This window comes from Excalfactoria chinensis, chromosome 3, assembly GCF_039878825.1.
Source record: "Excalfactoria chinensis isolate bCotChi1 chromosome 3, bCotChi1.hap2, whole genome shotgun sequence".
Taxonomy (NCBI): Eukaryota; Metazoa; Chordata; class Aves; order Galliformes; family Phasianidae; genus Excalfactoria; species Excalfactoria chinensis.
The window spans coordinates 42,721,797-42,749,297 of record NC_092827.1 but is presented as its reverse complement, the minus strand read 5'-3'; the positions used below and the strand labels follow the sequence as shown (position 1 = coordinate 42,749,297).

Sequence of the window (27,501 nt, the reverse complement as noted above, 5' to 3'; positions counted from 1 at the left end):
AGAAACAAGGTTACGTTTGAACACATGCAAGTGCAATTAATCAATAATCAAGATGAAATGATTCTTTGGGTTAATTAATAGCAGCCAAAAGAAAACTGGGGAGCAGATACTCATAAACCTGCTTTTATTGGACGCGTGTATTATAGTTCTCATTGCTATTTCGGCTTGTTTCATCCGACTCCTTTACTGTCTGCACCTGCATTTTGCACGGCTCTCCTATATTTGCTGAAGCCTAAAATACGATTCCTTCAGTACTAAAGCAAAGCCGCCTTCCAGACACAGGAGATCGGCGGCGGCGAGATGCGCCGTTCTGCCAGACGGGAGCATCCGAGGTGACCCGGGGCTGCGCTCCGAGAGCAGCCCGAGGCTGGAGCACCGAGAAACGCCGGTACCGCCGCGGTTCCCTCCTACGGGCAGGGAGTGCCGCGGCTCGGGGACGGCGCGGTGCGTTCCTGCTGCTTCCTTATAGCCCACTGCTGCCAACTGCGAGGATTAGGGATACTAACGAAACGCCGTCTTTCACAAAGGCGTCATCTCCTTAAGGCTGTTCTCCCGTTCGCGGCGGATTTCAGCCCGAGGAAACGTTCGGCTCCCGCGCCCCTCGCAGGCTCCGCACCGCCTTCCCTCCGCGCCACCTGACGCCTCGCCCCGGTCCCTCCGCCGACTCCCACCCGAAGCGGCCGCCGTAGCCCCGAGCCGGGGGGCGATGGCGGCGCGGCGCTGCCCTCCCCGCCCCGCCGAGCGGAGGCTGAGGCGCGGCCCCCCTCGCCCCGCCTCCTTTCTCCGCCATCCAATCAGAGCGGCTGCGGCTTCCTGCCGCGCTTCGCCACTGGCCGACGGCGCCGTCAATCTGGGGCCGCCCCCGCGGTGGGGCGCGGCGGGCCGGAGGGCGGGGGGGGAGGCGGCGGCGGCTCGGAGCGGTGGCGGCGCTGCGGTTGCGCCATCTGTCAGCAGCCGCGCGGGGTGCGCAGCGCAGTCAGCGCGGAGCGGAGCGGAGGCAGCGCCCGTGGCAGCCCCGCGCCCTGCTGGGGCCGTGCCCGCCGGCGGTGCGCAGCGGAGGGCCACCGGCGAGAGAGGCGAGGAGATGTGAGAGCCGGCCCCGCGCTGCGCCGCACAGGTACCGCGGGGCCGAGCCACCGCCCGGGGGAGGCGGGGATGCGGGGTGGGGGATGCCGCTGCGCGGTGGCTTCCTTTGTGCAGCCGGGCGGCGGGGTTGCTGCTGTGGGGCTCCCGCCCGGTTACCGGGACCGTCCGCCCCCTTTACCCCCCCCACGCCCCGTGCAGGGGCTCGGCCGGCCACAAAGAGCCCTTTCAGGGCTGCGGAGCGCCGGGGGCGGGGGATGGCGGCGGTCCCCCCCACCCCGGCAGCGAGGGGGACCCGCCGTGCCCCCGTTCCTGCCGCCGCCGGGCCCGGCGCGGGGGGCGGCGGTGAGGCGGTGCCGGGGGAGGACGGCAGCCGCCCCCGCCGTCCTCCGCCCGTCGCGCGGCCGCGGTGCGAGTGGCGGGAGCGTAGCGGGCGCGCGGAAGGCATCCCCGTGCGTGCGGGACCGTGCCGTGCTCCTCCGTGCGCGGGTCCCGCATCCCGCCTCGCCGCAGCCCCGCCGCTGCCCTGTAGCGCTTCCCCCCGCGTCTCCTCCCCACGCGCGTGTCGCGGCCCAGGTTGTTTTCCCGTGATCTCCTTAACCGCCGGTGAGCGCAGCTCAGAGAGAGGGGAAAAAAGAAAAGAAAAAAAAATAGGGGTGAGAATCTGCTTGTTATACGTCGTAGAGGAGGCGTTCTCGCTGTCTCATCTCCCCGAACAGCCAGACGTAGGGACGCTGCTGGCTTCAGACCCGGCGAAGGGGAGCGGTGGGCAGGAGCCGTGCGTGGCTCGTTGTCCAGCCCTGCGCTCACCCTGCGGCTCCTGCTGGCCTCCCCGTGCCCGGCTGGTGACTGCGGGCCGGCTGCCACTCCCTCGCTGTGTGACAGGCGTCAGGCAAAGTTCTGGAGTGAACAAAGAAAAATATCGGAGCGGGGAGAGAAGGAAACATCCGTGCTAGTTGGTGATAGCGACTTCAACCGTAGCTTGGCCCACTGGGGAACTGTGTGGGGGAGGGAAGTTGCTCGTTGGTCGCTTTTCAGATTGAGCATATGGGTCCGTGTCTCTATAAGATTTCCTCGTCCCCCAGTGACAGCGGTCAGCGTGCTGCTGTCTGTGCTCAGGTAACTGGCAACATGCAACGGATGTCAGCAGCTCTGTGGCTTTTTGCAGTTTCTTAAGAATCTCAGGGCAGTGAGGGGGAACAGAGCTGAAACTGATGAAAGTTACATTAATTCCTTCGGGATCTGTATGCTGCTGGTAGTTGGTGGCAGGCTTCCTTTCCTTCATTGAAACTTTCGGATGATTCTTACAGGCTTTGCCTGCAGGCCTGCTTCTTTTCTACCTCTAATAGCCGAGTGCCTCATCTGAGTGGCTCATCTTTGGCAAAAGTAAGAATTTCCCAGCTGGGGCTGTCTAATGGTAAGCTGCTGGTTTGGGTGTTTTGTGGTTTGTGCTTCAGGCACGTTGTTCCAGCTACCTGCTGGCAGAAGGTGTAGTGGCATGAAATATCCAGTTCAGTGCAAAGCCTCGCACGGGCTTCTCTGTTTGTTTTGATGAGGGCTAAATACCTGTCTCCAGCGTGTGATAAACAGTTCTGGCGTGTGGATGTGGTCCTTGGTGTGAGGCAGAAATGAGGAAGATGGAACAGAAAAGTTGTTTGCTGGCTGCTTTTGTTTTAAGGATCATTAGAAATTTGGACCCATTGACAATTTTCTGCTTCATTTGAGTAAATTAAGGCATTGCTGAGGAGTTACTAGTTACTTCTGACTTACTTCTGAGGTGCTACAGGATTTGCCTGAATAATGCTATCTAATAATGCACGGGTACAGTTCTATATGGGAAGGGCTTCTGAATAGCTGCTTAATTGAATATACCCATCCAGACATAAGATGGTCTGCTGTGGGTTTCTGCTGTGATAAAACTGTGGTGGGACCGGTGAAAACTATCCCGTCTCCACAACAACAGCATGATCAGGTGCATCTACAGTATCATATACTTGGTTACATTGAAAAAGACTTGAAGCAGTTCGCCCTTTGATGCCTCCTTCTGCTACTTAGCCAGTAACACTTTGCTGCCTTCTCATAGCAGAGGTAGAAGAGGTGCTGTAAACGTGTGTTCTCCCTTATTCACACACCCTCTCTCAGGTGCACATTAATATTTGATCCAAACTTGTATGGTACAGATCTGCTCGAGTCAGTCTGGGTGATATTTGAATGTATAATGATGGAGTTCATTTCTGACACGGCCAACGCTTTGTAATTTGCTCTATGGGCAGGTCTGCCTTGACAGTGTGTGCTGGCAAAGTGGCTGTCTTCCAGAGGAAGAAAATGAATGACTCTTTACCCCCTTGCTACCCTTGCAGCTTCCACACAAGCTTCCTCACAAGTAATTTCAACCCATTACTCCCAAGACAGGACTTTAACCAGACAAATCTAATTCACCCAAGCAGTCTCATTGAAATCTGGCAATTAGAGACTCCTTTGGTGACAAAAGGCCTACAGATCTGTATAGTGCAAGTCAGCAATTCGCTTCGAGTGAAAGCCACAAAAGGATTCATGTGCTTCAGCACAGAGTATCATGAGCTGCGCTGCAAGGGCATTTGCAAGCCCTGTGCAAGGGACTTAGGTGCTGGCTCCGCAGTGCTGAGCATTGTGCTCACAGCTCTGTGCTGAGGAGGTGCCATCCAGGCCACCACAAACGTTGTTTGAGTGCCTCTGAGAAATGCTCTCGGTCTGAGAATGGTAAAGCTGAGTCTGTCTGTGGGAGATGTCCTCAGGCCATGATGTCAGAGGCCAACTTGGCCTCAAAGAGATGTGCAGCTGAGGAGAAGTGCCCCGTTGTTCTCCCTACTACTGGCTGCGGGAAAACAATGGCATCTTGTACAGAATTTTCAGAACTTTCCTTCACTTGGAGCTGGGACAAAACCCAACAATATCATTGCTTTCACTGAAGGAAATGAAGAAATAAAATGACTTCCAGTCAACCAAAACCATGCCACCGTGTCTTGCTTCCGACTGTTCGGAGTTGAAATAAAGGCTTACAACTCCAAGTATGTGGATCTGAAATAAAGGCGTACAACTCCAAGTATGTGGATCTGAAATAAAGGCGTACAACTCCAAGTATGTGGATCTACTTGGGGTAAAATAAACCTGTGACAATTTGACATTTTATTGAAGATTCCAATTACCTTTAAAATCATGAACAAAAATGGAGCTTTTAGATGTTGATAGAACTAAATATCCTTGCAGAAAATGACCGTCCGGCTTCTCCTTGCCAGTTCTGCTCTTCATATATTGTGCATTCGTGTGAGCATTTTTTCACTTCAAAAAGCCATCTGAAAGCTAGCCTTGCAGTACTGGCTGAATCCAATCAGATGATTTGAGTGTAGAAAGCTTTTCAGCAGAGGGGGTAACAAGAAATGAATCTTGCACCCATTGGACTTCCCAAAGTACAGCTTCCTTTTGGTACCAAAAGCATTCCAACCTGAATGGTTCTTCTACGGTGGGGTAAGAGGCTACCCCAGGTTTTCTAGCTTAGCCTCTACCAATTCCAGGAAGTCTTGTGCCTGTGGAGGTTTCTCGTTGTTCTACACTCTAATTTTGTAGAGCATCTGTGAATAATAAATCCTATTGAGTGAGCCGGTAGCCTGGATTAACACAAATGAGTTGGTGTTCTCCACATTTCAACACAGTGTCGCTTAATGAGCTACACAGGGCAACCTGATGTGACAGTGATTTGGTGGGAGCACAGGAGGTTGCCCGTCTGTGTGTATATATTTTGATCACTTCGTTTTTGTGGCTTTTTGGTGTACAGGATGAAAGTATTATTGCCAGTTAGTGCTCACCTTGTCCGGAATCATTTTGATAGGTACTAAGCGGAGAAGCGAAGCAGGGTATGACAGTGAAAAATAATATTAATGCCCTTTTTAAAAAAGCACACAACTTTTCTGCTTTGCAAGAAGTCAAATGACTGGATGATAATGACTGTATCTGGTGGTGCCCAGTAGCCTTCCATTATTTTAGTAGTTCACTTTTTTAAAAACAACTGATGAGGCTTCAGCATTCATTTGAAGCTCATTTAGTGTGTTTGTGGATACCTTGCAAACCCTCTTTTGGTAAGTAGAAGAACACTTTGTGCGGCTTTGTTCTTTGACTTGCAGATGTAGCCCTTAGAAAAGAGGCAGCAGGGAAATCTTCCCGGTATGACTTTGGACCATCATGCCATCCCTTTCTTGTCTTCTGGTAGTGGTGTGCAGCTCCCAGCCTGCAGCAGCATTCACAGACCTCTTGTTGCTCTTGTGCAGACTTTCATGGTTGCCTTAACGAGAGCTGTAGCTATCTCTGTATCAACCAACATCCTGCGACTCTCAGGGCTGCCTTAACTGCCAAAAAAATTACAGCAGAAACTTGTCTGCTACTTTTAAACTTCTGGGTTTGTATCACTTCCTCATATAGATACTGTATTTTTTCCTTTTTCCTCCTCCTAGGATAATCAAGGCTGGATGTGGCTCTGGGCAGCCTGGTCTGGTGGTTAGTGACCCTGCACATGGCAGGAGGGTTGAAAATAGATGATCTTTGTGGTCCTTTTCAACCCAAGCCGTTCTGTGATTCCATGAACTTCATTCCATACCTTATGCCTTAGCATCAGACCAGATTAAAGCCCTGTTTGCAGGTGAATCCTATAACCAGCTGCTTCACCAGCAGGGCTAAGAGAAAGTAGCTCCATCCCCATTAAAATGAGGAGTATTTGTTACTGTGGCTGGGTTTTTCTTTATGGGCAACCTCTTGCTAGGAAGGAGTGATGCATTTTTCCAGGAAAAAATGCTGCTGTACATCTTGGAATGAAAACCTCTGTTTTCTGAGTCAAATCTTGGGCTTTTAGGTCTTAAACTATATATAAACGATCTGTATTTATTTTTGGTGGTGAGGTTGATGGTGTTTTGTCTGGCTTTTTTTTTAAATGGAGAAGGTAATGACTTCTTGTTGGTTTCTAGACCTCTCCTAACTTCAATAAGGCTTTTATCTACAGACCAGCAAAAATGCCAGTTCTATCACCTCTCTGCCTTCCTAGAAAGTAAATGAAAACTCCTACAATTCTTTCTGGAGTCTGGGGGTGAAGTACTTGATAGATGAAAACATTTCTGCTCTCTGTCATTTCAGGCAGCTCTTGAATTAGTGTTTTCTATAAGAGAGGCCCCATTTTTGTATTCATTTTGCTGATTCTACTCCTCAAGATGGGGTAAGACTATTTAAACAAGCCTTTCAATTGCCCACTCTCTGGTACCGTTCATGATTTTCACGTAGAGCTTCAGCTGAATATGCAGTCCTTTCGTTCCAAGTATTGTATTTTCCAGGTGTCTTTGAATGATTGGTGACCTTCTGTTCACAAGACCTGGTACTTTGGGACCAGCAACTGGACTTTGATTTTTCTCATCAGCCTGTAATTTGCGTAAGGTCAGTGTAGTGAAGCTGCCACTTGAAGAACTGGGTTTAACTCTCAGCGTCATAGTCAGCATGCTCTCAGAAACATGCATAGCCTTGGATTTGGTTTCTTGCTGTCCACCTCCCTAAAAGTTTCCCTTTTGTAGGAAATGCAATGGACACAAATGTTGCTAGGTGATGCAACATTGTAAAGGAAATGTCTTTTACATCCCAAGGTCAAAAATTACATTGTGTTTATTGGGAGTGGTACCAGACAAGCATTTACAGTCTTTCTTGCTTAGGGCAGCGTTGCTGACATGCTTAAAAACTGCAGAACTTGTTGTCCTAATGTTCAGGCAGGGTTGCCAAAATTGAACAAATACGGCTGGGGACGAAGTGCATAAGGAAGGCTGTGTACCTCTTCTTCCTGCTCAGTCATTGTAGGTGAAACAGCGACAGCATTGATGGGTTTGCACTGCTTGATGCTTGATATTCAGAGCAATTTGCTGCCACTCCTGTAAAAGGTTAAAAACCATTTTTTTTTTCTTCTCCAGGCTTTTTTTAGTTGCAGGCTTCCTCTGGCATCAGTGTGATTCAGTGATTACTTCAAGGGTGAGGTGACCTTGTCTTTGCTTTGGCGTGTTTTCAGCAAGTGTTAATTTGGACTGTTGTCAGGTTGGGCTGGTTGAGACATTGTTGTTGTTTGTCTGTTGGTTTGGGGTTTTTTTCTGTTTTGTTTGTTTTTCTCTCCCGTGCAGAAGAATTAATTCTGCTGTATGAAGCTGACTGTGTGACTATCGATGTTAAGCAAGCTGGCAAAATTTTGTTTGTGTGGTCAATTCTTAACTATTTGCCATGCAAGTGTGTGCCTTTGCTAAAACCAGTGGTTGTCCTCTTGGAGTCGATGTGGCACAGCAGGACAGTGCTGAGACTTATCTGGAGCTTGAGTGTGGGGGATGGATCAGAAAAGCATCACTTTCTTTGTACACCCTTGGGTCAGGTTGGATGCACCTCCACAGCACTGTGCAGTGCTGAACAGAATTTCTTGTTGAGGGGAGTTGGGATATCCCCAGAAGTCCAGGAGGAGAATCATTCTGACATGCCTGCTCCACATCCAGGGCAGAGTTTTATTGGTACTTATGGTTGGTGTGTTTGCACAGCGTGTTCTTGGGCTGCACTTCACTTTTTTGACCGTCAGAAAAGTAGCCATGACCTGGAATAGTGCATTAGTGGATAAATGTTAACTTTCCCAGTATGGAAGACTATCCAAGCTAGCTTTTTGAAAAATCACTTCTCTGTTCTTTTTTTATGTGTTATCTGCCCCACTGAAGAAGAGTGATTATATTCCTAGGCAGCTCCATCTACATCAGCTACCCACAGGCTTTATAATGACATGGTGCTGCAATTGTAAGCAGTGGTTGTTTTTAGGAAAGGTTTCTTTTTGGGTTTTGTTGTCTTTTGTGTTGATTGGGTGTGGGTTTGTTGTTTTTTTTTTGTGTGTGTGTGTGTTTTGTGGGTTTGGTTTTCCTTGTAAGAAAGTCTGGAGTAGCCATTCCAATCATACTGCCATCAGAGTAGCAGAGTGATGTGGGACTCTTCATCTTATGAATGAGGGCTTTTCAAAGTAACCTGATTTAGAATGCCTGCTGTCTCAGATTTAAAGTGCGTTGATACATTTCCGAAGATTTCTTAGGTGTTAACAGCTTCTTCCAAAAGAGAAATGTTGCATTGAACTGACTGCTGGAAGAATGAGTTAACAAAAGGGTAATATCACAGTTGTTAAGAGAATGCAGGTAAAAACAACTCTACAAGTGAAATTGCACCTGTATTTGCTAATAAGGTACTGCAATAATATATTTTTTTTCCTTAATTGGCAGTCTGTTGCCACTGAGTTATAACTTCTGAGAAAATATCTTGAACGTGTTAGTCAAACCACACCATGTAGATTTGCTTCGCGATTGTTGGTATGGGAACTTGCTAACCTGTGTAGGCCATGACAAGTATGTAGCTTGTTCAGACTCTTGCACTCTGAACGTAAGATCACCTGGAATTACTTTTTATTGTTGTTTTTCTGTTCTTGCAATCATACTGTAACAATTTCTTCCTGTATCTGAGCTCTCTTTAGAGCTGACAGACTTCCCTTTTAAAGCTACTTTTTAATAGTCCTTCTAGCTTGTCTGAGAAGAGCAGTTCTTCCTTTTAACATTTAATCACAAAAGAACTGAGGTCTGAGGGGATCTCTGGAAATCATCTCCCTTCACAGAACAGCGCTAACCTCAAAGCTGGACCTTATGTACAAGTTGGGGCCTCATACAGTTGGGTTTTGGGTGCTTCTGAGGATGGGGATCACACAGCCTCTGGCCAATGTGTTCAAGCATGTGATCCCTCATGATGAATGTAATTTTCTTTACTATCCAGCATCACTTCCCCTCCCTGACATTTGATTCTGCTGCACTTTTCATTTCACTTATGCTTCCAAGAAGAATCCAGCCATTTCTCCTCCTCCACCTGCCAGCTGTCTGCAGGGAAGTGCTCCCTACCCCACAGCCTTCTTTTTTCAAACTGCACATACTCAGCTCTCTCTATCTCTTCTCATACATCAAGTGATGCTATCCGCTGGACTTGCTGCAGTGTTGTCAACCTTTCTCTTCTCAGCGTACTGAAACCAGACTGAACACTCCAGATGAGATCTCACAACCACTGTATACAGGGGAATAACTACTGCTTCCACCTGCTGGTGAACTACATGGATTATTCTGAGCCAAATTTTCAGCTGCTGTCACCTCTTCCTTGCAGGGGAGACATACCACTATTGCTTGCAGGCTTCTTGTCACCTCAGAGGGAGCTGGAATCAAGACAGGGCTTTGCTCAAGTGAAATGAAGCAGATAACCTAACCAGTGTTTACATACTCAGGACTGTAATGTTTTCCATTTCCCTGTAGTGAGGTTTTGCACCAGACTTTCACGCTGCATGCAACAGTATAACCTGAAGCAATGAGGTGGTATCACAGTGATTGGTTTAGTAAAGCAGCAAGGAAAATGCATTGTAAACAATATGTTCAAACTGACACATTGTGTGTATTCGTGTTTTTCTTTCCTGGCAGTACCTTTCCTATTAGCCAGGCTACCTGCTTTAATGTTCAGTAACAAGTATGAGTCCTAGAAGAGCAGATGTGCCACTTGATGAGGGCCTTATGAGAGCTGGGGCCCAGTCACACCTGCTTAAGATTGTGGTACACCCAGGAGGGCCTTCTTCCCTCTGGGCTCTTGGGACTTGAGCATTGCTTGTTGCATTGTTACTGGTGACTGAAAAACCTGACACTACCAATCTGAGCTTTTTGAAGGTGTCATCTTCTTAATGTACTTAAATGTGCTTTTACTCAGAGGGGGGGAAAAAAGCAACATAGAGCAATAGGAATACCAGTGAAACCCGCAACCACTACCAAACTTATGTGCATGGGATTTATCCTACAATTGCTGTTGCTTCATGGTGTGTGTGGCTCACATCACTTAGCTCAGTTTTCCACATACTGCAGTATATAATAGCCACTGAAGGCATGAACTTCCCTAAAAGCTGTAGCAACTACAGTTTGTGGCCTGCTGATGGAGGAGCGGAGGTCCACTGACTGGGAGGGTAGTGAGAGAGGGGTGGGATGGATACTTGCTGTGCCTTGTGGGGCTGCCCAGCATCCTGGGACAACTGGAAAAGAAGTCTTAGAAACCCAGAGAGTGCAAAAAGACTCTGCAATAGTAAAGTGTGAGCTGGGGAGGTGGACAAGGGAGGGAAATTGTCAGACTTAATTTTTTTCTTTAATATTTTTCTCCATCATGGAATTTCTTTAAAGGTCTCCCTTTCTATTCTTGGTGTTGCCATTGCTATGATTTTACTTTGGATGTTCTTGCTAGCTCCATAGCATTGACTGTAGCAGATGAACCCCCTGCCTAACTTTACATTAGCTTGATAGAGTGAGTCCAGAGGAGGGCCACAAAGGTGATCAGAGAGCACCTGTCTCATGAAGACAGGTTGAGGGATCTGGGCTTGTTCAGTCTCAAGAAGAGAAGGTGCTGGGAAGCCCTTACAGTGGCCTTCAGCACCTGAAGAGACCTACAGAGAATATGAAGAAGGGTTTTTTTTACAAAGAGGCCTGTAATGATAGGACAAGGGAGAAGGGTAGTAAACTAAAAGAGGGGAAGTTTATGTTAAAGATCAGATGGAATTCATTACGAGTGGTGAGGCACTGGCACAGCTGCCTGGAGAAGCTGTAGATGTCCCATCCCTGCAGGTGTTCAAAGCCAGGTTGGATGGGGCCTTGGGCAGCTGAACTGGGGGGTGGCAGCCCTGCTCACAGCAGGGGATTGGGGTTGGTTGGGCGGTCCCTTCCTACCCAAATTGTTCTGTGATTCTGTTTCAAAGGTCTTTATGCTCTTTACTTGCTTACAGCAATCTGCTCCCGTGCTGGTTCACCTCAGTCTTCCCCATCACTCACCTTCCTTTCCTCACCCTCAGACTGCCTGGTCTCCCACACCAACAAGCTGTTTATCCTTGAGCTAATAGTCACTCAGACTGCTCTGATCTTAATTCCACAAAACTGCTTATACTCACAGCAATTAAGAAATAAAAAGGCAGATTATTCTTTGCCCCTCCCCAGAGAATTAGTTGTATGTTTCCAATATGTATAGTTGTCACTGTAGGTTACATTGAATAGAACTCAGAGATGACTAAGATGTCCTTTTTGGTATGGAAATGGACTCTGCTTGCATTTGCTCATTCAGGATAGCTGGACATCCTTGTGCAGCAGAGTAACAGTGTGAGGTAGCCATACGTCAAACTAAGGCTCACTACCAAACTGGTCCCTCTGATACAGTGAAATGTAGAGTTTTGCCTGCTGGCTTTAATAATTGGCTCCTCCTGAACCCCTCAGAAACATGGTTGCTCCCCAGAGCCCATGGGCAGTACTGGAGGATGGCTTTGTGATCTTGGTGGCTGCTTAGGTAGGGCTGGCTGTCTCCGGAAGGTGTCTGCTCCTTTCAGAACTGAAAAGCCACTTGTGTTTATTTGCTCGCTTTCAGTTAGAAATTAGGGCAGCTTTGTGCCATCCATAAAGCTCCCGTGGGGGAGATGCTGAGAGTTTAAGGAATTTCAGATTTTAGTTCCAATTTTGACTTAATTCACATGAAAAGCTCAGGAGCTTTCTGGTGTTCAGTGGCAGCTTGAGTAAAATAGCTTCAGTGGGAAGATGAGGGGGATGTATATCAGCTTGTAGCTAATATTTGTTTAAATAGGTTATGCAAAATAATTTCAGATATTGTTAGCAAACTGGAGAAGTCACAAGATGTCCTGCTTTGATGAGTATAAATTATACTATTTTGGTAGAAACTCTCAGAGACAGGGAACAGCACCAAGCACGGGAGGGTAATACCTCCTCTAGATAATGCCAGCACCTTCAGTCTCCTACATCTTGTCTCCAAACACTCATCTTGGGTGATGGCAGGCCTGGAACCTAGTGCTACCAACCCCAAGTGTTTGAATATTTCAGTGGCTTTGGACAAGAGGGAGGACAGGCTGGAGCTGGGAACTTCCCAAGGTTGTAGCTGGGAATGCTGCAGGGAACATGGCTCAGGGGCAGCTGATGGGTGGGGGAGCTGCCACTGAGGATCTCAAACACCCCTGTCTTTTCCTGTGCAGTAAATGTGTTTGTGCTTGTGTTAACACCTTGCAATTAAGTCTGAGATATTCAAATCACGTTGGAGCTAGGTTCACCCAGTGTGACTCAGGTGCTGTTCATATATGCCTGATATATGTATTTTCACTGCTCTGTCTGCAAGATGAGTTGTTAGAGTTGATCTACGGCTAATATATGCTGTTGGGAAACTGCCGGTATGCCAACTGGTGTAAAAGAGGCTGATCTAAAGATATTCCTGGTTTTCTTCTTCTGTTAATGTTGGTAGATGTTTCCAACACTGGCTTCTTTGTATACAATTTTTAATCTCTTTGGAAAAAAAGTAAATAAACCAAAGCAATGGTCTCTATAAAAGGAGCAGTGAGAGTTGGTGTGTTACTTAGGGTGAGGCATTTGAGGCCATCCTGATGTACTGTTTAGAAGGAATAAGTAATTTAAAACTGCTTTCTCTCCTCTGTTTTGCAATTGTTATAGCAATGTCAGCACTGCCCTAGCAGACAAGTTCTCCAGACTCTCTCCTTCCCAGTGTCACACCTTTCTCAAGTTGTGCACCTCTTCCAGAACAGCCAACCTTGAGCTGGTCAAGTACATCTACTGACTGCTTGCAACGCATATGAACAAAGATGTCAGAAATGTTCCTTTAATGCTATAGATATGAGTCAGATTTTATTTATTTTTTTTCCATTATCTGAGGACTTTTTTTTTCGCTGACAAACTTGTAGTGGTTTTCGACTTGAAATGAGACTTCATAGTTTATGCTTCTAAGTGCAATCACGTCTTGACTGATGTTTTGAGTCAGCTCTTTGTTTCCTCTCATTCTTTCTTGTAGCGATTTCCCAGTGTCAGTCTTGTCAAGAACTACTTTTTAGCACCTGGGAACCAATTATCACATCTCCTGTAGCTTTTTCCTTACCTTATGTTTGATGAGGAACTGCTAACCGGCAGTCTCCCATCCCTCTTGCTGTAGTGTAAGACCATGCATTACAGTTGACCTTATATTGCAGAATTGCCTTTTGACCCCTTGAAGCAGGTTTTGTAGGCAGCAGCAGGCTGTTATCACAATTGGTTGTTTTAGGAGGAGCAGGTAAGCAGAGGAGGTCTCTTCCTCAAGGGGCTGTTGGGCTTGGAGCATTTGGATGCCAGGCTATCAGTACACAAAATCATAGAACGGTTTGGGTTGGAAGGGACCTCAAGGATCATCAAGCTCCAACCCCCCTGCCACATGCATGGCCACCAACCTCCATATCTAATAGTAGACCAGGCTGTCCAGGGCCCCATCCAACCTGGCCTTGAACACCTCTAGGGACAGGGCATCCACAACCTCTCTGGGCAGCCTGTTCCAGCACCTTACCAGGTCAGAAAGGTTTTGCTTGATTGGCCAAGGCAATTTTCTCTCTTCATTAGGATGTCAGGAGATGTGGGAGGAAAGAGTAATTGAGAAAGAAGGCTGAGGGATCCCAGGGGGCCAGGTGGTGAGGGGCAGGGAAGGGGCACATCTATAAGAAGCGAAACTTCATTGGCCCAAGGATTGCAACTTGTTTTTTAAATGCAGTGATCCCTATTTCTGAAGAAACAAATTTTTTAAAGGCAGAATTTTTGTCACTGGACATCTTTGTCTGTCTTTTATAGAGTATGTGAAGGCTTTTTTTGTTTGTTTGTTTTGTTTTTTACTATTATTATTATTTTATTTTTATTTTTAAACACAAGCAGACAAAGCCAAAAGCTTCTTCAGCTGGTGATGCTCAATGAAGAGTTTCAAAAGCTGATAACCAGTTTGCCTTGTAGGCATATCCAGCACCCTCAGCAGCTTGCTCTACCAGCCGGCTGCAGCATTTTAGTGATGGGAATTGAAGGCATCTGTGTCTGAGTAATGTTCCTATTGAAGTCTGTCGGAAAATCGGTTAGCTTGTGTGTAACCAGAAATAATGTCTTACTGAGTTGAAATTCATGTGGTTAATAGGCAGAATATGTCAAACTAATTTACTATCTCTTCATCCTAGGAAGAGAGATTTTTAACATCCTTAAAAGTCAGGTTTGGTTTCTCTTTCATTCCTTCCAGGAAGTCTTTCTGGACCCTTACAGGGCATCCCTGCCTGATTTCAATGACAATTATGGGTGTTGCTTTGCATAGGAGGGAGCTGGGGCAGGAGACAGAGGAAAGGCAAAACTTTTCCTTTCTGTTTTCAGGCTGAGGTTTTTCTCTGTCTCTTAATCTGGCGGTTTTGACCACTGTCAGCCCTTTCCTCTGGAGGCATCGGGCTTCCGATCTTTCCTGTTTGTTCTGCATTTTCAAGAGCAGCAAAGGTGCCTCTCATCCATCCACCCACAAACACACGCAGAACTTTCTGTCTGCTGTCAGAGCTTGTGCATGGGCAGTGTGCAGCAATGGGAGCACACGCAGGAGGGGTGCCTGCCCATAATCTCTACCAAGTATCTCACTTGGCTCTTCTCAGTGTCTGGACCCAGTACTGCCATAACACGCATGTGTTTAAGTCAGAATTGACTCAGGCTGCATCTTAAACCACAAAGCACCCAAGCATGTTGAAATTAGAGTGGGTGGGTGCAAAGTGAGCATTTTTTGCATCTTGTTTTTACTGAGGATGATGTGTTGGAAGCTTAGGACAGGGAAAGGATGTTAAGGGATCTTAAGTCACTATTGCCCTCATGCTGAATGCAGATCATTGTTGACCACTCATAGCTTACCCTGTCTCAGAGAGCTCCAGGAATGGACATCTCCAATGTGTACTCCTGCTCTCTTCTATGTATCAGTATTTGAAAAGCTGTTTCTAGCATTCAGCTTTTTGCTTTGTATAGAGCCTCTCTGTTCAGGGAACATGGAGAAATGGAAAGGCTGTAAGGGCACAGCCCCTGAAAGCTTATCTGTTATTCCTGTCAACGTCACTTGTGCTAGTAGCATACCCTGCTACTTTGTGCAAAGCCTGTATCCTTATGACAGCCTTTTCTTTCTTTCAAGGCTGCTAGCACTACCCATTCTTTCCCTTCTTTATTAACTTGGCTGATTCCTCTAACCCTTGTGCCTAGACCACAGCATGGAGAAGCCTTCCCTGCAGGTTGAGGGAGCAGTGTTAGTTTGTCTGCTGGGATCCCTTGGGGGAAGAGACAATGGTTGTGCTGATTCCTGAGGAGCAGTTTGATGTTGGAGAGGAGAGGAGAGGAGAGGAGAGGAGAGGAGAGGAGAGGAGAGGAGAGGAGAGGAGAGGAGAGGAGAGGAGAGGAGAGGAGAGGAGAGGAGAGGAGAGGAGAGGAGAGGAGAGGAGAGGAGAGGAGAGGAGAGGAGAGGAGAGGAGAGGAGAGGAGAGGAGAGGAGAGGAGAGGAGAGGAGAGGAGAGGAGAGGAGAGGAGAGGAGGCAGGAGAAAACAAGCTGTGGTGAGATGGGGCAGAGAAACCTTCACCTGCTGATCTCCTTCTGTTTTTTTTCCCCAGGCTCTGCAGGTGATTGAACTTGAGATTTGAGGGCTTCGTTCCCTTTGCTGGTAGGAACAACCCATGAAATCTGTCAATAAATGTAGTTCTGAATTCATAACCATGAGTGCCACTGCCCCTCCATTCTGGGTAGCACAGAGATGAAAGCAGCATGACGTTTCCAATTTCTCCCTGAGCTTAAACAGGAGAGATTGTGCATCAGCCTGCTGATTAATCACAGGCGCTCATGTGATGAACAATCCTGGGGATGGAAAAGGTTAGTTTGCTTTTAACAGTCTTAAAATAGCATCATTTCAAAGAACATTTCCATGATTCTTTTTCTTAAGTCAGGGATGCAGAAGTGCTTGCAGTGTTGTGTGCATGACAGTGTGTTTGTATGGTGTGACCGCGCCATACTCTTTTCCTGTCGGGGCCCTTGCTTCCCCCATCAGATTGCTCCAGACCCAGCTTGGATCAGAAGATAGATGAGTTTCTGTAGGAGGGCAGCTGCAGGAACTGGGAGGTGCTGTGTGAAGGACGTGAGGAGCTCTGTGGGAGGGGGAAGGAGAGGATCTGCTTGACATCTAGGAAACAAAATCTGCTTTGGGACACAGTTATGAAAAAATGACTGATTTTCCCTGTACACCCATACTGATAGACTACGGGGTGGCTGGAGGAGTGTTGAGCACATGCAACTGCAAATGGAGTCAATGGGCTCATTGCTCCAAGTGTACTGAATAGTCAGGCCTCATTTGTCTCCAGTTGGGCACCTAAATAAAGGACACTTTTGAATTTATCTTCTTGCTGTCAGTTCCTGTCATAAAGTGCCAATAATGCTTCTGGTGTCTTAGGATGCTGTGGAGGGGGAAAAAAAGGCACGCTTTGTGAGGAAAAACTCGAGTGCTGAGCTATGCAGGGACCCATGAGTAAAACTCATTTTGTGTTCTGAGCAGGCTGGGAATAGCAGTCTGTGAATGCCCCCCCAAAAAAGAGTATTAAATGACCACACTGAATAAGCATCAGTCATTTTAGGCATTAAGGGAGACTGTACTCGTGTGGAAACCTCTCAGCGTGCTCTGCAGGGAAGAGCTGTCTCAGCGTGAAGTGAGGGGCAAGTGGAGGAAAGCCAGGAGCATCTCCAGAGAGCGCTGGGTTTGTGCACACCATTTTATTGTTTGTTGCCATGGCATTTCTGTCATGCAAAGAGGCATAGCTGTTCTTTGGATACAAACCTCTGATGAGGTGCAAGGGGGAAGAGCCGGGGAGTGCGACCTGGTATTGCTCACTTTTGCCCAGAGCCTTGCCACACAGAAGTCTCTGCTAGCTTGTGCTGCAAGTCTGAGCATGTGAACCATGCTCATTTGCTGCCTCACACAGTGTTTGTGGCAAAGATGACGAACCAGCCTTTGTGTGAGTGCAAAACTGGGCAGACAAAGCACAGGATGGAAATTTGGTGCTGTTACGGTGGTGGGTGTCTGTGGGCTCTTCGCCTCTTTGTTGCTTGTGGTGGGAACGCTGAAACCCATGTTAGTTTTGTGGGGCACTGGAGTAGGTTAGAGAAGTTGTGTTGTTGAGGGAAAGAGATCTGGGGCCCTGTGTGACCTTAAGACTTCTGTTTTTTAACCATCTGACTCTCAGCATGCTTGTTTCAGTGCCCAGTGATACTTTATTTTAACACTAATTGTTGGGGGCCTGGTCTTTGTGTGAAGAACTCTGCAGTTATAAAGAATGTAAAACAACTCTTTAATTGATATGTATTAAATCTTAGTGTCCTTTACAGGTAACACAAAGCAGTCAGAACATAAACAAGCAGCCCCATATATGGCAGTACAGTTACTCTGCTTTATTTTAAGCCTAATTATACTTGAAAGGTGTTGGGGAAATTGAGAACTTGACTTTTAGCACTTCTCAGCACAATCTTAATTAACCATCAGCACCCTTTTTCATGTAATCCTGCAAAGAGCTCCAGCCCTGTGATCTTATTTCCCTCCTCTCACTGCAGAATGCTCTCAATTTCATAAGCTAGCGTATCGTCTCTTTTGCCAGTTATATGTAAACTTTTGTGAAAACTGTTTGGAGGTGCCCCTGTGTGTCAAAGCAAGTCTCATCAAGCCATCATCCCTTTCTGACTCTCAGCAGAAGACTTCAGGGAAATATATAAATATCTGCAGTGCCTGCACTGGGGTAATGGGACATCATGAAGTGCACTTGTGCTGTTAAGCGGGGATAGTAGATGCACAGAAGACATGCAAGGAAGCAGCTAAATACAGCTTTTATTTGCTAAGTGAGTTGTTTGTAAATGAAGCCCCTTGTAGAACGTGAACCGATTTTATTTTATTTTATTGGTCATTTGTACTGACAGAGTACAAAGAAATATAGCACATAAAGACAGTTGTTGAATAGCTCTGGTAATGTTGCCGTCAGCCAAATTTCATCAATAGGAGTAAAAAGGAAAAGTTAAGTTCTCCGCCTTCCTAAAAATTCAGTTTTTGTGTTTCATGGTGATTTCTGCTGAACTAGAGATGATGGTCTCGATTAATTATTTAATAGCATTTAGAAACGTTATTTTAGTTACTGGGAGGAAAAGTAACTTTTTTTCCTTCTTGTTTTTTGTTTTTACCTCCTCGTTCTTGGAAAGATGAGGATTGTGAGGGGAAGGGAAGAGGTGGGGGGGAGGAGATCTTGTTTGGTGATTGACTTTTACTTGAAGTAAAAATATTTTTAAACCTCCAAAATAGCATTTGATTCATATAATCCCTGGTGTGCTTGTATAATCTGCTTATGATTTATAATACAAAATCAAAAAATCCCCCGAAGCCCTTGGTCAGAAGTATTTTGGCACTTGGAACACTTCAAGGAGTCTAAAGGGGGGGAAAAAACACAACCACCACCTTTGTCATGTGCTTATTGACATTTTTGTATTAACAATAGCTGATTCAGTGCCAATATTGCCTGTCCCCGGCATGATGCTGATGACATTTCAAAAGAGGTGGGAAGATGTCTATATGTTGCTCTGAGAAAACGGTACAGTGAACTCGTGGTTCTGTTTTTCCTTCTTTAAACAACAAGAGCAATAATAATAATATAGCAGGTCAGATATCTGGGAGATGTTGTCTTCCATTGGCTGAATACTGCAAAGTAAACAATGTCATAAGTGCATGTGTGCATATCGAACAGGTGTATAGTACATCTGGACTTCAATACTTGGAGATTATACTTGGAGATTTTATATATATACATATACAATACTTGGAGATTATACTTGGAGATTTTATATATATACATATATATATACACACACTATATATATACACACACACACACACACACTATATATATATATAGTGTGCCTCCGGTGGCGCAGTGGTATAAGTTGCTGCTTGCAACACCAGAGGCCCGGGGTTCGAATCCCCCCTGTGGCGTAAGTGGCAGAAATGCTGCTCTGCTACACAGAGGGCTCGAATCCCGGGAGTTGGACTCGATGATCTCTAAGGTCCCTTCCAACTTGCACGATACTGTGATACTGTGTGTGATATATATATACACACATAAAGATTCTACAGAATGTGATGCTACTTGTAGTTGTAGCTTTAACAAAAACCTGATTGTGTTTCAGCACACAAGCAAATGCAGCTCACACCTAACTTACTAATTTCAAACAACTACTTCCTGTGACTGATTTCCTGAGGAATCCCGAGGACAGCGGCCTTTTCCATTGTCATTTTGTTCGTCAGTATAAAGTAGAGATTATCTGCCGTCTGCCATTTCCTCTTCTCTCTGTTTCTTTCTGGGCAGAAGGGAAAATAACTTCTCCCTCTGGCCAACGCAGCTGTTAGCACGTCATGAAACTTCTCTACCTCCAGCTGTAGGAAACCTTGCCCAAATGGACCATGTGTGCTTTGGGTCTTATTCTATCGTCTTGCTTGTTTTTATTTAATGCTATTAGTATGCCGGTTTTGCTTTGAAAAATTTGTTTTACTGTAGCAGTGTTTGCTGTGGAGATGCTGTGATCAATTTGTGGTTCCTTGTGGAGACACTTTTTAATTAAAATGCCTCATGATAGGAAAAAATATTTTAATAAAAATCTAATGCAAGCGCACTGTGTTTCATAAGGTCTAAGAAAGTTGCTTTTAAGCACTATTACAGTAATACATATGTGACTGAAGCATCTGTACCATGATAAAACTTATGAAAAGATTATAGATGCTCAAGGAATTTGGGGTCTTTTCTTCTTTAGTAACTGTTTATTTCTGCCATCTGCTGTTCAAATCAAACCTCTTTCATTCTACCTGTGAGTTTGATGCAGTCGCTGTTTCAGTCTCACTGCAAAGAAAATCTCACTTGCAAAACTCCACTGTAGTCTATAGGAAAAAATGCTGCATCTGGATTATTTCCAAAGAATTTTCAAGGATCAAAAAGATAAATTAATAATCATATTTAAAAATAAAAAATCAATCTGCAAGTGTTTCTCCTTGCCCTCTCCCCCACCAACACCCTGGCCTGTGGTATTGGTGTTTCCACTCAGGAAAGTCACTGCAACATCCGCTGGCTGTTGTGTTGGAGAGGTCAGGGAATGAAGGGACATGAGAACCATGCTGACTTGATTTGTGTTGAGGGGAAAAGTCGCACTAGAAAAAAAAAGACTTGATCCTATCTGGGAAAGCATTGCTGCAGCCAACCCTCTATCAAGGGCATACATGGCCCTGCTGGAGCAGTATCTGGGTAGGGCTGCTCGCCATCCTTCTGGGTTGAGAAAGTTGGTGAAAAATACAGCCGGGGCAAGAACGAGCATGCAGAAAGCACACAACTGTTGAAGCTAAAACAGAAAATATATACACTCAAAAAGAGCAAAATCCCACAGTGGCATGTAATATGGATGAGTGGACTGAAGCCAAGTAGTGGAGGGAAGTTTTCGACAAAACCAGAGGAGATGCTATGTTGTTGATGCTGTGTCATTGACAAGGAACCTGTTTGGTTGTGTTATAATTAAAAGCAGTAATAAGCATTTTGATGTTTCAGAGTGGGCCTACTTGGGATGTGGAGGTGCAGAGCATTTCTCTTTAGTCTGATCTACTCCCCAGGAGTGGGATAGTGGCTTTGAGTGCAAAGCTGAGGAGGGATCACTTATTTGTGCAAAGGGAACACGTGAAGCTTCCAGGTCCAGGGTGATGATGCTGAGATGGGAAATGCTGAACCAAGCTGAGTCTGGAACAGCTTGGCACAAGGGGTGGGGAGGTGTGGTTGTAGGAATCATAGAATCACAGGGTAGCTGATGTGGGAAGGGACCTCTGGAGGCCATCTGGGTGCTTTGGTGAAGTATAAGGGGAGAAACATAGGAGGCAGAGGAGTGCCTGAGGATGAGGCATGCTCAGGCTGCTGTACCAGTTCTTTATGGCAACAGACCCATGGAGCGTCACAACCAGAGCAACCCACTTTGTGGCCTCCATCCCTGCTGGCTGTGGGAGAATGGGGGCTTGGGCACAGGGAGGGAAGCATGGCATTGTATATAGTAGGTACTGTTCTGGGGCTTTACCTAATGTGCTTTACTGTAACTGGCAGGGTGACTTCTGATATTTATTATTTTGTGGGTCTTCAGAGTGGGAAACAGCCTTGTTGCTTGCCAGTGCCCTCCCAGCAGAATGTGTGCAGTGAAATGGCAGAATGCTTCTGTGTATTTTCAACTGGCTTAGAGTGTGAGATGCCAAGGCTTGGAGCTCTCTTATTTGTTCTCAGTCACTTCATTTTTTTCTTTTGGATTAGCATTCAGGTTAGTGTTTTGCTTTTAGAGTATGCTGGGGTGTTTTGGAAGGAAGCAGACTGCAGTCAGGGGGAGGGACGCCAAAGATAGTAGTGGGGAATGGGATACAGTTGGAGAAGGAGCTATCCTACAAAAACCCACCTGCCCATCACAAAGAAGGGCTAACAGGGGAAATCATATTTCTTTCACTCCATTTCTCTATTCCTTTAACTCAAGGTAAATGTTTAAATTATAAGTACCAAATGAAGGAGATGAATGCAGTATTTGCTGTGCCTCACAGTGTGGTGTGTGGTACAATAGGGAGTTCTTTAGAGAACCTGGAAATCACAGTGAAGAAATAGGACAAATGTTCAAAACTTTCTTAATTAACTTGCATTATCAGTTGCTGCACTGAGTTGGTTTCTCATTTGAATTTTCAGTCTAGAGCTCCTTCTGAATGGGGTATTTCATTATTATTGCTACAATTTAGTCTTTGCAATCTGAACATTTCAAAAATGATGGACTTTCCTATCTAAGAAAAAGCTACACCAAGTTCTGGCTTTCAAAAGCTTAAAACTCATTCTGATATAAATAAGAAAAGTCTAGGCCCACTATGAATCTTTCTTTTCTGAGAAAGTGAGGAGTTGTTCATATTTATTTAGATGGTGATGTTTTAAAATTTGCATGCAGTTCTTTGAAATTCCCTGTTTTTTTGCTGAAAATGTCATTTTTAGTTCTAAATAAAAAAACGATAAATACTTCTCCAGCAGTCTGGAGCTCCAGGATTAATGTGGTTGAACTAGTTAAATGTTAAATCTATTCAAAGAAAAACTGCATAGAGACTGCAAATGTTCCTGTATGCAAGTAAATCCTTTTTATATTGAGTCCGGTTTGCTAAAGATGTAACTGCTCTGCTGGCTTGTTCTGTATAGATAAGTTATGTATGTTACAGGTGTTATCTTAGGGTGTTGTATTTGCTGTCCCAGTTAATCCTAAGCTGAGCACACAATTTAATTCTGCTTTGTATTTAAATAGGAATCAGTATTCTTGAATTGCAGGCAAAGTGCTGCGGAACACAGTAGATTTTATAGAAATGCTTCAAAATCCCTGATGAGTGGAAGCATACGTTTCTCAAGAAATGGCGTGGACTGTGACAAAAGTTTTAGTATTTCTCTCTTTTCCTTCAAATAAATCTCTCTCCAAACTTCGTCTGATCAGAGCTCTCAGTTGGGCGTAAATTAAAGTTGATTTTATCTGTGAGATGGAAGTATTGCATATCCCAGTGCCATGGTTTTGTGCTCGTGAGTGCTGCTGGGACTTGGGCCGATCAAGTGACTGAGAAGTCTTAGTTCTGTGTCTTGACTTAGTAACCCAGCCACGCATTCCCTTATCCTCCATTATAAGTGGAAAAGTTTGCAAAAGGGTGGCCAGGATGATGTTTTAATTTCACTTAGCTTACCAGAACCCTTGGATAAAATACTGCAGATGAAGAGATGCATCCTGAGCCCACACAAAATACTCAGAAGTGGGGTAGTGAAAAGCATTTGCACTGGGACGAGTTTCAGTGCCCTGTGTTCTCCAAATAAAAGATTCTTGTTTTTGCCTAGCTACATTCTTCGAAGTGAAGGGGTTGTTTTGGCTGCAGCTCCTCAGAAAACTGAGCGTAGGCTTGATGCATAGATCTTGAGCACAAAAGGTCTAAACAGTTGTAAAGGTTTCCTAAGCAATGAAGAGCAATGTGTTGGAAGGCTACAGATAGCCCCAAATGTAAATTACTGCTTTATACTCCCAGATTTGGAATTCTAAATTTGCAAGTCAGAATTCAGATGGAGCATTTCTTTCTTTTCTGCTGGTTTCATCCCATAGCCTTCTCTTTTTCTGCATGTTAAATTAAAGTCAGAGAACTGTTCCACCTGCACCCATACCTGTGGAACTACTAGTCCACTAACTTGTCTTTTACTTAACTGGATCATAGAGCTTTAGGAAAGGTTTTATCACTACAGGGAGGAAAAAAAAAATACATCTTCTCTTAGCTTCTTTGTATTTAGACTGCAGTATACATGATGTGTGATAGCCCTTCTAACACTTGCCAGCATTACAGCAAAACTGGATGCTGTTCCGTGTATAATAGAGTACAGGCACTGACTGATGTTCTAGGCCTACTGATTTCTCTCCTGACAGTGAGCTCAACAGGCTAACTGCTCACATGAGAACATATTCCTTCTACTGTGGCCCTTCTGAATTTGAGATGGATATTATTAATTTCTCTTCTCCTGTCATATTTCTCTGTATTTATTTTGCAACTCTCAGTTAATACAATCCTAATCTTCCATTCCATCCTACAAGGTCATTAGCAGTCTTTTTGGAGCCATATATGTCCTCTTAAGCCAGTCTCTCTGTTGATGGGGTGATTGTGATGGTGCCTGTTGTTCCAGATGATGCCCAACTCTATTCTGCTTTTAGTGCTCCATCTCCCTCCCAGCCTGTCCACCCTTTGAGGGGTTGCGGTACCCAAAGTCACATTCTATGCTCACTTCACCAGCACCTCACCTATACAGATGGCTCTGTGGGGGGCAAACAATGTCAAGCACCATCCCTTCACATGGGCTTTTCTGAAGATGATGCAAGATCACTACTCTGGAACTCACTCATCTATAAATGGAAACCTCTGCAATACTCTCTATTCTTGAGGAGTTCTGAGTACTGTAAGAGCTGTACAATTACTGTGATTGAATCAAATGGAAACCCATCCAAGAGGCAAGTGGGGTGTTTCCAGAAATGATCCTGGTTGAGGTATAATCAGTTTTAAATCTGTACTGTTATATATAAAATCTGTGGTCAAAAATGTGGTGAAAACTTCAAAAAAAAAAAAAAAAGTTTCTGCTTCAAAGAGAAGATTTATTTAGCTTAAAGTAATCACAAGGCAAACATGGCTGTGGTCTATAATTTTTATGGATATAGTTAACAAGTATTTTTGGAGGTTTGGGAGCTGTTGATAAAATGACAAACTGCTCTTGCCTCATGAGCATTTCCCTCACTCTGGAAACAGTAAATGCACTAGAGAGTAGTGGTGATAAGTTATGCATTTCCATAAATAATACATGCTTATGTTAATATATTTCATCATTATGCGGGATCTGTGCAGGAATTACTCTGTCTCCAACCTAGCATTACCCTCATTGTTTTCACTTGTGATAATTGAAGTGCTGAGGAAGGAACTTTCTGCTCTGGGGGAGATGGTTGGGGGGCCAATGCTTTTCATACCTCTGTTGGGAGATGTGGGCAGCTCCTCCAAGCAGCTTTGCCTCACAAGTATGCAATGAGGGGGAAAGGGGACCTGCTGTGGGTTCCCCCGTCTGCATTGTGGTGCCTGAGGATGCAGAAGTCAAGGCAGCACTGCCACCTTATCAGGCAAATGTATTATCAGTGGGAAAAGATATTGCAAGGGAGCTCCAGCAGGCTGTGCAGTGCTTGATTTCACGCCTAAATGCCACCTTGATTGAGCCTCCAAGTGTTGAGGATACTTTCTAACCACTGACTGGCTAGTGCAGGTACTTAGCCCACTCCTTCAGTGCCCTTTGGGGCCACAGTGACCAGCTTCAGACCTCCAGGAGGCAGGAACAGTTCCTCCTGATGAGGTCATCTGCCTTCCTTTTCTTTCTCTTTTATTTAGTTAGTTCTGTTGTCGTCTTTTAGTTTTTCCATAAATAAACAAGAAACTGCTACTGATAATGAACAGCTGAAGCAGTGGTTGTAAACTCCATCCCATCAAATAGAAAACTTCCTTTAGCAAACCACAGAAGTTGTATTCATTTTAATCAGCCATTATCCCTACCACAATTTTATAAAGAATAGAATGACTTACAGTTCTAGAAGAGCATTGAAATGTAGCAATTCTGAAACAGAACGGATCAACTTTGCCCACATTGCTTACTGGGAATAAAGGATCCCCCTGGGGTTATTCAGTCAAATTAACTTTGTAGCTAAGATAAGCGTATACCATAGAAAAAGATCTGTTGAACAAACTTAAATGTGCAGATATTGGTTTATAATGGATTCGTGTCCCTTCTGTCATGTTTTTCTTTCTTCTGCACTTCCTTTGTTGTATCTTGCCTTTAATTATTTCTGAAATCCTAAGAAGAATCTATGTCTGCACTGTATTTCACAGGACAGCAACACAGGGATGCCTTGGCAGTCTCTGAAGCGCTGCAGAATAAGTTCTAAGAAGTAGAAAGGATGGAAAGGGCTTCAGCTGAAATTCCTTTTATCAGACTATTCAGTGTGACAGCTCTCATGGAATGGCAAAATCAGGTCAAAATTGCCAGACCCTCACTTTCTGAAAGAAAATTGTGTGTAAACCAAACACTTCAAACCTCTGGGAGAAAAAAGTTTATAAACAAGTATCATTATGGTATGTAAGATAGAAAATAGTATCAAAATAAATGCGTTGCCTGCCATTGCTTATTTTGGAGCTTTTCTACATTCACTATCATAGTGTTTGTGGTTTCTGAATAATGTCTATCTTCTGACACTCAAATCCCTAACTGCCTGGCAGACTGGCAGTGTGCTCAGTGGTACCATCAGGTCTTGCCTTGGATGAGCCTTTTGGCTCTGACCAGGGTAGGAGGAGGTGAGTGTCTGTGATGGTTTGGGGCTGGGCTGAGGCACGAGGCCAGCAGTGAAAGACCCTTTCTGTGCCACCTCTGCTGGGTCTGTGAGGTACTTGGAACTGGGGAGCCTATGGGCCTCCAGCATCTTGACCCTGTGTGAAGCTGAGAGTGTATGAGTGAAAAAGCCTCACTCTCCCTTGCCCAAATTTTATGTAAGGCTTTGTTAATCATCTTCATCCATCAACTGGTGTTTCTAAGATTCTTCCAAACTCAAATCAAAGAATCACAGAGTGGCTGTGGTGGAAAGGGACCTCTGGAGGTCATCTGGTCCAACCTTCTGCTCAAACCACTTGACTGGGACTGTGTCCAGATAGTCTGTGATGGAGACCATCCAAGGAGGGAGATTCCACAGCCTCAATGGGTGAGCTGTGCTCAAGTCCTGAGAAGTAAAACCAAGTGCACAATTCCAGCAGGCGTTCGTCTCTGACAGAACTGGCCTTTTGTATCTTCTAGTTCACACTAGGACATTTGACAGCAAGGCAGAGTTCAACTTCTAGTCTTCTTTCCAGTCAGCATCAGCTTCTAGATTCTCTTTTCCTGTGAATTTATTCAGACCAGGCTTGTGTCATTTTGATAGAAATGAAACTGTTTTCCATCAAACTCAAGTATTTGCTGAAGATAGCTGCTTCCACTACATATGTTGCTGGCAGCCGTAAGAAAGTTGGAATCATCTTGGCTACTGAAGCAATTCAGTAATTTATTGTGTGCATTTCAGTATCGCTAATCGGAGCTAGATTTGGCCAAATTAAATTTAAAATCCTGTTTACTTCTTCACCAGTCAATGGTAGCTTTGAAATGTGCTTTGGAAGCTTGATGAGATCTCATTGCACAAGCCAGAAAGATTTGTCTTAATTGAATCTGACCTTTAGTAGTTCGTTATTTGGGGCTGTGTTTCTATTCTTCTTTTTAATGCCTGGCAGTGCAATCTTTATCTTCTGCAACCCAAGCTGTGCCCTGTAAACTGCTCACATGCAAAATGCTACAGCTTCAGAGACATTTCCTTTACCAAAATGACTGCTAGATTGGCCCATTTGTGTGCATTTATCAGTTTTTCAGATATGAAAGCAGTTGCGTTTAACAGTTTCTTAGTAGGTGGATTTGACTTGTTTTTTTTCTTTTAGGGGAGAATTGCACAGGAAATTGTCTTTGCTGATAATTAATATTTTAATTTATCTATTTGCTTATTAATGCTGCCATTTGGTTTTCTAATTTATTCTAGAAATTGTTTTTCAGTGTTTAATGAAAACCTTCCTTTTTCTCTAAACACTTGGTCTGAAAATGTGAGTTCTAATGAGGCCGTATCATCGTGTTTTTGAATTTGACCAGCAAGATAAAGAACAATCCAAAGTTTTCTGTTGAGCAAGCTTGCATGCCACTTTTGACCGCTCCTTTCTTTCTGTGTATCCTGCGGAGTACAGTTTCATCCTCTTGGTCGCTTCCAACTGGGAAATTAACTTCTGAGATATTTGCCACTGCTAAATAGCTGCA

The 27,501-nt window shown here is 44.9% G+C and overlaps 1 protein-coding gene across 2 annotated transcripts in view; it reads left to right on the top strand.

Annotated features, from left to right (window-relative positions):
- Window positions 1-979: 979 nt before the first annotated feature.
- Window positions 980-27,501, top strand: part of FYN (FYN proto-oncogene, Src family tyrosine kinase) — a 130,359-nt gene continuing 103,837 nt past the window's right edge. For both annotated transcript variants that reach the window (XM_072331617.1, XM_072331616.1), the window contains exon 1: window positions 980-1,117. The gene's annotated coding sequence lies outside the window, so the exon portion shown is untranslated. The remainder of the gene's footprint in view (window positions 1,118-27,501) is intronic.